This window comes from Daphnia magna, linkage group LG4 (assembly GCF_020631705.1).
Source record: "Daphnia magna isolate NIES linkage group LG4, ASM2063170v1.1, whole genome shotgun sequence".
NCBI classification, from domain to species: Eukaryota; Metazoa; Arthropoda; class Branchiopoda; order Diplostraca; family Daphniidae; genus Daphnia; species Daphnia magna.
In genome coordinates, this window is record NC_059185.1 from 12,204,960 (window position 1) to 12,217,844 (window position 12,885).

The following is a 12,885-nucleotide window of genomic DNA, read 5'->3' on the forward strand; positions in this document are numbered from 1 at the left end:
ACAAAACAAATAAAAGTAAATATTGTTACATAAATAGGTAAAAGAAGTTATCGAAAAGCTTACGAAACAGTTCCGGTATGATTAGCATCTATTCATATTGAAATGCCCCTGTAATTGACGTAACCGTTAGCTGACTGCACCCATCGTAAATAGAAGGCGTTTATTCGCCGCCCACCTGAAACGGACAGTTATTACAAAATTCCAAAAAGAGATCGATTTCATACGACGAATTACACATTCAACTCGAACTCTTTCCATCGATTTTGTCAACTTTTTTTTTTTAATATTCTCAACGTTTCCATAAAATCTAAAAAAAAAAAAATAAAAATTCACAATTTCTGGGGGGGAAACATCAGACGCCCTACACCGTCGAATAAGATAGGGTGAAAAAAAAATGATTTAATTTTATCTGGGGGATCGTTCCAACATCGGAAATGTTCCTTTCTCATTCCCCATTAATGCCATTGTGTGTACGGTCGTATGCAGAAAAGGAAGAAAAAATAAATCGAATGTGGGAATCGAACCGAATGACGACGGCCAGTGATGAAAAAAAAAAATATATCAACACAGCCATTTTTTTTTTTCGTTCTAAGAGCCTGGGACACACCGTTGCCGTCGATCAAATGAAGGAAATAGGATCTGCTCGCATTGCTGATTCGAGCTCTTTTCTGCCTCTCTCTCTTTAAGATCTCGTTCTCCGCAAATACGTGAGAAAAACACGGACCAAATAAAGGCAGCGTCTAAATTTTTTCGTTCTCCTTCATCTTATTTCGTATGCTGGATAATACGTGGGAAGACTTGGCGTTCCAATCAAACGAGAGAAAAAAGGTGTGTGTGTGTGTGTGCGGCAAGAAAAATCAAGTTCAAACACACACGGACACGCCATTGACGGCAGCCGAGGCAATTCGCTTGATGAAATCATTTCCTGATCTCGGCAGGAAATCAAAAAATCAGCCACAAATGTCAAAACATCTTTTTTTTTTTCTTTTTTGTTCTCCACGTTTGGCAAGAAACAAAAAAAAGGAGTAAACAAAATCCCCTTCTTTAAAACAAATTCCCTTTTCTTCCAGGAATGTTTGTTGACGTAAGGGCTAAACCATCTCTACAACACAGTTACACAAATACACACCCGGCCATAGATAGTATATACATCTACTCAACTCAAATTCTATAACGACATAAAAAAAGGGGGGTGGGGGTGAGATCTGTGCCGTCGTTTCAATTTGTGATTCGATTGTGCCAAGAGAGCGTACACGGTCAATAACGCATCAGCAGAAACTTGTCCGTTGCCACAATTGCTTTACAAATCCATAGTACGAAAGCCGTGGCAAACGAAATGGAGCCGGTGCGCGCACGGTCGCCCCCTTTTCCTCTCGCGTACAAAAAAAAAAAAACACATAACGAGAAGAGGAGGGGAGAGACGGAAAGAAGAATAGCAAAAACATTTTCGTCGAATCGGCCCAAAAGTGACATGTTTAGAATAACTGCAAAGCATCGCATTTCGATGCACAGATTTCTTTCGCGTCTACGAGGATCGAATTCTCTTTTTGCGTTGCGCTTAGTGCATCTGTCATCACACAACACGGAGCCTTTACACATCGTCCAATTTAAACTACAAAAAAAAAATAAATTTGTTCTTTCATCCCCCACCCTAGAAAACGATATGGAACTGACACGTTTGTCCGCACCACCAAACGAACTAGAGGCAACGTGTTTTAATAGCTGATGGATACATATCTACAGAGTGTAGACTACAAGACCCGCCCTTTTGTTTCGTTTTCTATTTCTGTATGTACACAGAGTTGATGACGCACCGAGAACACATTGGCCGATGAAAAGAAAGTGTCGATAAAGATCCCCCAAACACGAGAAAGAGAGTGGAAAGATTCAGCATCATCACCTGTCATGTCCGTTCGCCCAACATCTATATCGACCCGTCAAACACACACACACACACAAGCCCTCCTTTGAAAAGCTTGTTGACGTCGTCCATGAATAGAGAGGGGGAAGAAGAAAAATATTTTTTTAAAAAATGATCCCCATTTTTCTTCTTTTCTATAGGCCAAAAAATATTTATATATATACCTAAGGATGCTTCTCTCATTTGCAGGGCTTTCATCTCGCACACACGCACACACCATCCTGTCTGTCCTTGTTAGTCGTGTCCGCTGACGTCGTCACGCATCAACGGCCGTCACATCATCCAAGACCGCACGGCGCGCGTTCACACCCGGCGAAACGAAATCCTTCCGTCGTGGCACTGCGGAAACAAAACGCACCCTACAAACAAGAAATGAAAAACAAAACAAAAAAGAAAGAGGCATTGAGTTTTGATTACATTATTACTAGCGCAAAACTTTCAGACGTCGTGAAATTTAAAGACGTCAACACAAAAAAAAAAACTTTTATTTGTTGTGCTCCTAAACATAATCAAAATGGCGTCTGATAAAAAAAAACGAATGACCCGAGTTAGGAGAATCGTAAAAAAAAAAAAAAAGCGTCTGCATTTGCAAGTGAGGCAAAGTCACACTTTTAGGGATTTGCTGCTGATTAGAAACAAGCCCGGAGCATTCCAACTTTTCTTCTGCAAAAATGAAATGTTTTCCATCTTTCGTTACATAAAAAATAAATAAAAATAAATAAACGAGTGCGGAGAGGTAGGAGGGGTTGATCGCAAAGTTGGTTGGAAACTTTTGCCAGTGACGTGTACGGTGTGTGCGGAGCTTTGGCTGTCAACCGGAGATAAATGGATGCCAACACCGTACATTCAGATAGTGGGAGAGGAGGGATTCCTTTGATGTCGTACAGCCACCAGCATAGAGAGTTGGTAAGAAGGTAGTGGCCAAGTTGAGGGACACATGTAAGCGAAAATGAAAACAAAATTGTGTGTCGAGAAGACAAAAAGGAAGTTTCACTAATGAGCGGTTCCTCTACCGGACGATTCAAAGTACGGCACTTTTAACGACCGTGTAAAACGAAGATTGTGGAGACGTACAATAGCAAATGCCACGCGGTTTGTTGACGTTATCGATTTAGGTTTGTTTCAGCGTTGGCTGAAAAAAGAAGTTTTCAAAAATGCAAAATATAAAAAGTGGCAATTATTGACGAGCCTAAATCAAAGTGTTAATAGCAGACTGATGCACAACGATGGACCTCAACCTCGTAGATCTGCGTGAAATTTAGGGTCATTGATTTAGGAGGGAAAGGCGATTATTTTAACGGCATTTAAAGCTGAGCTGGATCGCATGGAAGACGATATTTGATGGCCTCGAATCGTTAGTGGGCGTTGCCATTCTTCTCTTGCTGAACGCAAAGCAAAAAAGAAATTTTCAATTTTTTTTCTTCTTTTTGATCACCCCCCAAGGTCTTTACGTCTCTTTTTGAATAATAATTCAGAGTCTCTCTCTCTCTCTCTTCCGCTCGTATAAAATCAATGGCAAAAAAAAACTTGAAAAAGAAAAAGATCCCGGTGTGTGTGTGTGTGTGTGACACGGTAGAAAAATCAAAAGTCAAAGTCGAGAGAGACAAGAAAAATCAACGTTGCGGAAGGAATGCTGATTTATATCCAGCCGCCAACAAACCGGCAGCGATCCGTCTACTAAAAAAAGAAAGGGGGGGGGGGAATGAAAAGGTAAAGTTTCCGGATCTTCTTTTTTTTTGGGGGGAGTTGTATTACACCCGCAATCGACCCGAAATGAGAGTTTGTCGGCGGAATGGAATTTCAATATTATTCCGAGTTGGGGAGGAAGAAAAGAACCAAACAACAAGGAAAAAAGCCAAAAGGATTCGATTGGATCAGATCGTAGCTATCGATTTATCGTATGAACTATTTATTGAGCGCATTACTTCATTCCATTGAAAATGCATCTTATTTTTCTTCGACCCCCCATTTCCCAATACTTTTTTTTTTCTTAACGAAAAGCGAATGCTCAATATCCAAACATATCGAAATAAGTAAAAGAGAGACTGCGAAGAATCGAAATGCCTTCCCAGTAAATAGCAAAAATGGGGGGGGGGGGAGTCGAACGGCGGGAGATTCGATATGCCCGCGCATTTAAATTTTTTTTTTTTGCATAAAAAATCGACATCGATCATGTCTCGAGTAGCTTGCACTCCAGTTGGGTCAGACAAAATGTTCGAACAGCAAAAAAAAATAAATACGAGGTGAAGGATGGCCGACTTGTTTGCCTGCACTGTCCAGCAAGCATTTTAAATTATTTATTGAATATATTTCAAAATCGATACGATAACGTACGGCGCTGTGAGGACTAGATAAATACGATCGTTTCTTTCAACTGAATTATTTAAAATGCATAAAAAATTTATGTTTAAATGAGAATCTAGTCGTATATAGTAAGTCCTTCCTATTAATCGACGGGTAGAAATGAAAAACCTTTAGATGCTGAACTAACTCGAAAAGAAAAAAAAAGTTTGAACGAAAAAGAAATAAAATAAAATGGAGAGAACATGTCATTTTGACTTGTAGTCCCGCTTTAATATTGATAACGAGGCGAATCGAAACTCGACATGGGACGGACAGGAGACGTCGAGGTGAAACCGGAAAGAAAATTCTAGTCCTACGAAAAACGGATGGGCTTTTTTTTTTCTCGCTACGAACATGTGGCAGCCGGATAATAGCGTAACCTTTAAGGCGGAGTAAGCATTTTCGTTCATTGGCGCTCGCTGACGGCAGAAACGATCAAGTCGTTCAATCGAGCGGTAAAAAGAAAAACGAAAGGATATACACACCGTGTTCTTCCGCCGTGACATTGCGAAGGCAAAAAAAAAATACGATCAGAGCTACGCTTGATGAAATATCCATCTGTGCATCCAATCAGACAAGGAGAGGGGGAGAAAAACCTGTGAATTTTATACCCCATCTACGGATACACACCACACAAAAAAAAAGATAAAGGGAAAAAAAAATGATGGTGAACTCGATCCGAAATGACAGCCACGAGACGTATTTCATCGTGAATCAGTGGATGCGTCATCCATCAGCAAACAAGACGCCATTTGAGAAATGCCTCAAGGCCAATCGTAAAAATTCAATCGAGATTGGAGGCAAAAGATGTGAACCCACCACAAATTTGCGATCGATTAAGACGAGTTTCAAGAGATAGAAAAAAATAAAAACTAATTTCGATTAATAGATCTCCCCCGCAAAACGGTGGAAAATCAATAACGAAAAAGAGTTTGGACCGCAAAAACACCCACGACATATCCCATAGATCCTTCAATAATCCAACGGAAAACCAGATCAAGGACCTTTTCAGACGTGAAAGACGGATACATCCGAAATGGTCCGAACAATAAACGCTGGCCGCCCGTCAGAGCTCAGATTCAAAATGAAAGTTGATTCCAGCCTAACTTGCTCAATCGAACGTGGGTGATTATACGTACCGATGGTTTGTCCGCAGTATGTAATAGGGCTTCCCACTTTCATCGGCATCTTGTGTGCTATATAATGGCTGGATGGCCTTGTGTATACAACTGAAATACATCGCCACTTGGATCTGTATCAGCGATCCTTCAAGGCTCCTTTTGCTTGTGGATGCCGACTGGACTGTTTTATTCTCTTTTTTTCGGTTCCAATCCCAATAAATAAAGAAGAAAAAGAGGGAGAGGCCGGGTAAATTTCCACTCGAAGCTCAAGGAGGCTTATTAGGCTGCAGGATGGGCGGGTCGCCCCCAGCAACTTTGATAAGGAGCACCCGAACACAGAAGCTCTAGAAATAAATAAAATAAAATAAATACAAATAAGGAAAGAACCAATATATAAGAAGCTTGTGACCCTCTTTGTTCTCCTAGAACTCTTGGATATGCCCACACTACCGAATGCTGTTTGTTCACACACACGCAAAAAAAGAAAAGAAAAACTACAAAATGTGTCGAGTCCATAAATCATTGGAAAAATAATACACATTCGACTACGATATCCGCTCGCTGAAGTCGCCTAGGTAACAGCCAATTTCGCTGTTTTTGTACTGGCCCAGACATGTCACGTATTAACTCTACACTAGTTTAGCCTTTTATTTTCATGCTTGTTTCGCGATAAAGTAATACGGCTGTTTGGCTGTGTTTATCCGACAGAAAACATTTCGCCGTTTGGAACCCTTGGACTCCTTTTGTCCTCGAAGGATGTTGTTAGAAGGGAAAGAACTCAACTTTTGGACAAGCTCTTTATTCGATCCGTTGACTTTTACGCTCCATTCCATCTCGTTTCTTTTTAGTTGCCTGTTTCCCTATTAGGGCATTGTGAATCCACACAGACGGCGTGCCTTTCTTGCACATCGACTGTACGCTTCTGCCTAAGGTACACAAGTTACCAGCCATATTGTCTAGGAAGAAGAAAAGGGTTTACTCTGTACACATCCATCAGCTAAAAGCACTGCCAAACGACTGTTGCATACACAATACGCAGATAGACCAAATATTGATCCGTCGGAGATTGGCCATTACCTATAGTAGGCGAATCCTTGAAAGTTAAACCTGCGACAAATCCATTCAATTGAAACGCATCAGAAAGACGTTTCTGCAGATTTCACCACCACGTGCTGACATAATTCTTTTCGCATTGTCCCGAATCAAGAATCGAACGGTGGTTCTACACGTACCTTGTGAACACGAATGGGATGTTACTGGCGATGAAAGTGAATGGAAACAATGCGGTGTATGACGCAGCAACAGAAATATTTGCTCAATCCACTATTACGCAAATAAAAAGAGTTGATAGAAAACATTTTTTTTTATAGTATAACAAATACAGTACTATTACCTGAGTTTTAAAACTTTTGAACTTTGACTGTTCCATTTCAGTAGGATTGGATTGCTTCTTATTGCTTCCAAGTGGGAGGAATCTGTAACGATAAAAAAGTTTTCACCTCATTAAAGAAAAAAGTAAAGCTGCTTTTTAGCATAGTAATGCAACAAACAATGAAATGTAAGAAAGTAGAACTAATCTCTTGATTTTTTTCACCATCAAGTTCTCTAGATTTGCAAAATATCTTCCCAGCACATGTAGTTGCATGCTTCTTTTCAACGAGTACATGCAATTTTTTTTTTGCAATGCCATTTGCCCAATTCCTGTTCTTCTCCTTGACAACTGATAATCAGTACCACAAATGCTGAGTTTTCTTCCAAGAGGTCAAGACTTCAGAGATAAAGAAACGAGGCATACACATCTTCGCTGATTTACTTAACAAAGCAAGAATGCAAAATTCGCGCTCCATTATGTTCCAACGCTGCACGGCATAACAACACAAAGACAATAAACCGATTCTCAGCTTGGGCGCGTGCAACTTTCTATTTTTAGGCAGGAAGCCAAACAACTCAACAATCAGAACCAAAAGAAAAATGAATTTTTACTTACTATTTCTCAAGCCTTTCGTTGCACAACAAACGTCTGTTGATTTTAATGCACGTTCGTAAATTTTGATGGATGTACGTCGATACAAAAGAGAACAGCCATAAACGAGGACCGAGAAAACTTTTGAAACTACGAACAACACGAGATTCGATTACACAACGGCGTTGCCACATCAAACCGCAATAAAACAGGAAGTCAGGAACAAACAAAAAAACAAACGTCGCCAAGTTGACGTCTCCTTTCGAAATAAAACAGCGAATTGATATTGGAACTCGGAAAAGAGAAATGTCATTTCAGTTCCTTCCGTCACTTGCAAAGACATGGAAAAAAAACTGAATTTCCAGTTGGTTGGATGTACATAATTCTTCAACATGCTTTTACTCGATCCACAATCTCCTGAAACCATGTGGCCTCACCAGGGGGAATGCTGTCTGAATAGTGCTGGAAATGCGTTTAACGTCAGCCATCCAAGCTATTCCGATTAAATGCAAGCAATGAAACCAAAAAGGAAAAAAGAACTACTTTTGCCTCATTTGATATAGCTGAATTACAAATCCTGCTGGTCGATGTCAGAAAGGCTAACGAAAAGCGAAACGGAAATGACCCACCGTAGTCGCCATCCATGATTAAGAATACCATTCACATAAAAAAAAAGTAAACCAAACAAGTTCTCTTTGGTTCTCATAATAATTTATCAACCAGTCTCCCACACATGACACACGGTAAGATGCAATCAACTGATGGAATCTAGTTGGGGTCTCAGTCCGAGCGATCGACCTTTTCTGCCGTCACTTTTGTGCTGATTACATTAAGAGAAACGGCAAGGCTTCGTTCTCATATTTCCTCACTTTGTTTGGCTGACGATCTTATGATAATATCAGAATCTCGGATCATCACACTTAAACAAACCAGTTCGTAAACATTAAACAACTCCACTTGAATGGCCATCCATTAGAAATATCTAAAGTCTCTATCAGAATCGATACGAATGTCATCGAACGTGCGAATGGAAAACGATGATCGAGAAAATATTCATGATATTCCAATGCAACCAAGTGTGAATTCATCGAAATTGTTGATTAAGTTTGCGATTGAACAACAGTGACAGATCAAGGAAGTGACTGGACAGTTGAGCCTAAGGTATGAAGAAAAAGAAACTGTACTTCAGTGAACTGGGCGCAGAACTGACAGCTCCTGAGACGTTGCCATGATTCATCTCCAACTAGAAATGTATGAATTTTCAAACTGAAGTCTATTGCACAGCAGAAATGGCGACACATTTTCGTGATAGACGCACGAGAAGACACATTGACTTGCCAATGGCCAGTCTCGTTGCATTAGCTTTCGTCATGTGTACAGTGACAGTTTGAAATGACAGCCATGGACAAAGCTGGTAGAATGCGAATAGAAAGAGAAATGTACACGACGAGAAACAAAGAAAAGAACAAGTTGACACACAGAAGCCGGGTAGGAAATTACTGACTCAGATAATCACTGCAATCTTTTTTTTTTTTTTTTACGAAACGTTCTTTATTCACACAGTGGCACACGAAGCGACGGTCGTGTACGTGGCGGAAATCTGGAAACTAATTAGAATAAGTAGGAGTTACGCAGCACGGGTGTGTGGATCTCGCGGGAAAGTGAGAGTAATCGACAGAAAATGCGTAAACTCGTCCAATTGGAGGAGAAACAGGTGGAAATTGAACGAGTGGCTTTACACGCTTCGGAACCAGTTGAGTCTAGATGCTTAATTAATAGGTTTAAGTCGACAAAGTAATGGTCGCTTTTTTATCTCCATCTAGCGAAGCTTTTTCTTACTATAGAAAATGATGATAATTGGAAAGATGACGTAACGAGCATCACTTGATAGAATGTGATCACAACTCGAGATTCCAAGATTCTTTTTGAAGAAAATAATTATACAGGGACACTGGCAACCTGAAAGTTTTCCAATTAATTAGAATGCAGCCTAAAATCAAACTCGTCAACTCAAAAGACTTTAAGTTTGTTTTCTTAATTTGCATTCAAATTGGAGGATAATAGTTGAGCAAGTGTGTGATGCAAGTTTGAGACGGCGTCTGCATGTGTCGGCGAACGCCATGACGTAAACGGCATCCGTTGATGCCGAATCGATGGCACAAAGAAAAAAACATCAAAGAAAAAGTAAAGAGACACGAAAAAGAAAAGAATAATAGACAGGGAGAGAGGACGATATGTTGTAAAAAGACATCAAAGACTTTTGTCTACATTTTATAGTGATGTAGTATGGCTGAGAATATATACAGAATGGCACCCATTCGTCCCTCTTCTTTTTTTCTTTGGTTTTTAATTCATTACAATTCGTATAGACGATGAGAGAGCCTGTGCGTTTTACTGCACCATGTACTTGACGTTGAATTTTTTATTACAGAAGAACAAAACAAAAAAGAAGGAGAACAATTGGAAACGAAAACTTCTGCTGGTCCGAAAGAGAAAAAAAATAGGCACAGACCCTAGGCCACAACAGCAGTTGTTTGATTCACAGAATCCTGGAACTGTGCAAATAGGCCTTTGGGGGAGGAGGAACTAACATCAATTGAACAGAATCATATAGACAGCAGTCAGCAACAAAAAACAAAAAAAAACAGTTGAAAGAATATGTTGCGTAATGCCTCTATTGTTATTGTACAGGGTCCCATCATAGTTTAGTGAGTTAAACAAGTATATATACATCTGCCATCAGTGGGAGGAGTTTGTGAAAAAGGAAGAATTTTCAAGTTCGGTTCGCAACTCCGCCAATCGTTTTTTTATTTTTTTATTTGATTGATCGAATCAATTGAACGACACGTACGCATCTTGCCCTCTGCTCTGTAGCCGAATAGATCTCTCAGTGGCTCCTTTCAACGATCTTTGCCTCTTTGTAAATCGAATCGATGCGATTGCTTAGAACTCAGTTTGCGACCTTTTATGTTACATTCTCTCTCTTGATTCCCCCCCCATTCAAACATTTCGATAGGAAACTATCGAACAAATCCTACGTCCTCGATAAGGAAAAGAGATTTATTCAGCAACTATGCTATCGTTTATTTTAGATATTTTTTTTGAACGTGTACCGCAAACGGTACAACCTCCTACTCATTTTCTTTTTGTATACGATGAACTCGAGAGTAATGGAGAAAAAAAAAAGGGGGGGAATCCAGATTGACTCTGAGGTTTATGGAAGACCCGCAAAATCCGTCAAAAGCCAACAAAGTGAGCCAAGAGGATCGTTACATATCAAACTCGTTTTGTTTTTTTCCGACAAGGAGAGGTTCGATCGTGAAAGGCTGTGGGTCAAGCGTTTGACATTCACGTCGCATGTCATTAACATTTGTGTATATAGATGTTCTTCACGCTTCTTCTATTCATTTTTTAGTATACAAGATCAAAATCAATTCGCATCGACTGATGCATCAATCGATTCCTTACATTTCTTATTTATTGAAGCAGTTCCTGGGCACTTAACGTGTCAACACGTATTCACGCTCTCGTGTACAGACATGTCTGGACCGTGTAGAGGTGCCATCTTTTTTTTTTGGGTAGGGGGGGGAAAGATAAGAAAAAAGAAATCGGGAAATGCAAGGCTTCCCTTTTGCATTCTCGCTGGTTGCACAAGAGAAACAAATTTATTAAACGCCTATATAGAATTGAATTAGCATCGTAGCTCACGATGCTTGCACAATATACGGCCAGTCTCTCTCTTTTCTTTTCTTCTTCCTTCATTTCCCTTCGGGCTGTCTTTCTCCCGGATGATTCGTGACGTGCGGAGGATATATTCAAAGAGCCACGTTTTTCACGGGGGAATTCCGCGCACAAGCTGAAGGAAAAATGCCTTCCGCCATTCGAACGGATGTGATGTAATACGACCCAGTGTCCAACGAAATTTCTTCGACTTCCCGTCCAAGGCTACAGTATGTATACGCACCAGCAGAAAATTGCCCAGGGAACGATATTACGTCACGCCCAGTATATATACACAGTATAAATAATCACCCGCTCACGACGATCAAAGAAAAACGAAACATTTTTTTTTTTCGGAACCTCCATAAACTTTTTTTTTATTGCCGTGTCTTCCAGGAAAGGCAATATAAAACTTGAACAAAAATCTTTTTGAAAAAAAAGAAAAGAAAACGAGAGTTGTTAGATATACAAAACACAGAGAATTAAAGGAAAAGCAACGCAATTACTCCAGTCTGAATGCGTTGCTATTTCCAACCGCTATTATTTGGCTCGTCGATTAATAATTCATCTCAGGCGGCGGGCCATCGCAATTACTCGGCTGCGCAATTGATTAGACTGACACAATTACTGATTAATAAATGCCGTGCCCATATATAGTTAACGGGATTTAACACAGGCTTCCAGTTGTATACGGTCTGCGCATCACAGCGAGCAGGGCAAATCGATGACGCCATCGCTATGTCTGTATATATATACAGAATGGACAATGAAGAGGCTTGCGTATTTTCTTGATGTATAGACAGACTGACCCCTTCTGGGCTAATGTAACACCGTAAAAGCGCCCACTTCACAGCGGTAGACGTGTGCTTTGTCACAGTCTACACGTAATCCGCTGGCTCTCGAGGCTGCCCAGGCACTACCCTTTTCACGCAATCTATCTGTCGGTTATACGAGTGGCGATCCCGTATAGATTTATAGAGTGCGCTGGAACGATAGCGGATCGTTCCCTAAAGGTCGCATCGTTCATTCCGCACATGTTGCAATCAATGACAATGTATTTCTATTTATACATATACCGTCTGCTATCATGCTATTAAAGTCTGCTCGTTTAAAAGATATGGCAGGATTGCTGCTGTTGTTGCCGTCATTTAGTTTTATGGATAATCGATGATTAACGACATAACAAGACGGCCAGCGGTGAGTGGATCTAATAATATCAATTAAGGTTTGGCCGTTGAGTCAATAGGAACTATATCTATGAAGTCGGCGTCAGCGCGTGCCAAACACAAAAGAAGATGTCGGTCGACGTATATCCGAAAGAAAAAAAGAAAGAAAATAAAGAGGTGAGCTCGTCTCTTGTTTCTCGAGAACAGCAGCAGCAGCTCTCCTATATGTAGACTGTTAGAATTCTTTCATTACAAAACTTATTCTTGCCTTCATTTTCGTATACATAGAGAAAGAAATCCAATAAGCCCGGTCGTTCATCTACACACAGCGTGACGTAGCAGATGGAAACGTGAGAAAGCCCAGCTTTGTTTCATCCTCTTTTAGCTCTCTCTTTCTCTCTTGTTTATTCTGTTGTTTCCATTACGCATTCTTCGATGCGAGCAAGAAAAAACGAGGCACGTGTCCTAAAAAAAGCTCATCGAGGAACAGTTTCGTTCGTTGTCGCTACGCGGAATTCTATGTATCGTCGTGACTGGGCGGAGCGAAAATCATATCGAGTCAGCGTGTAAATAAACGTAGTGGTATATATATAGGCTATAGTTTAGGCTTGTACCCATTCACCCCTATTATTAAGCTGCAATTTATGAATT

At 40.3% G+C, this 12,885-nt stretch overlaps 1 protein-coding gene across 10 annotated transcripts in view; it reads right to left on the reverse strand.

Annotated features, from left to right (window-relative positions):
* Positions 1–12,885, reverse strand: part of LOC116920203 (metabotropic glutamate receptor 7) — a 33,462-nt gene that overhangs the window by 14,020 nt on the left and 6,557 nt on the right. For 5 of the 10 annotated variants that reach the window (XM_045171681.1, XM_045171680.1, XM_045171679.1 and 2 more), the window contains 6 exons: positions 7,373–7,498; positions 6,779–6,860; positions 6,618–6,708; positions 5,404–5,729; positions 2,086–2,280; positions 64–175 (listed from right to left, as the gene is read on the reverse strand). The gene's annotated coding sequence lies outside the window, so the exon portion shown is untranslated. Of the gene's footprint in view, positions 1–63; positions 1,976–2,085; positions 2,281–5,403; positions 5,730–6,617; positions 6,709–6,778; positions 6,861–7,372; positions 8,511–12,885 lie in introns of those variants that run through there. The other 5 variants (XM_045171676.1, XM_045171674.1, XM_045171682.1 and 2 more) reach the window with 5 other exon arrangements.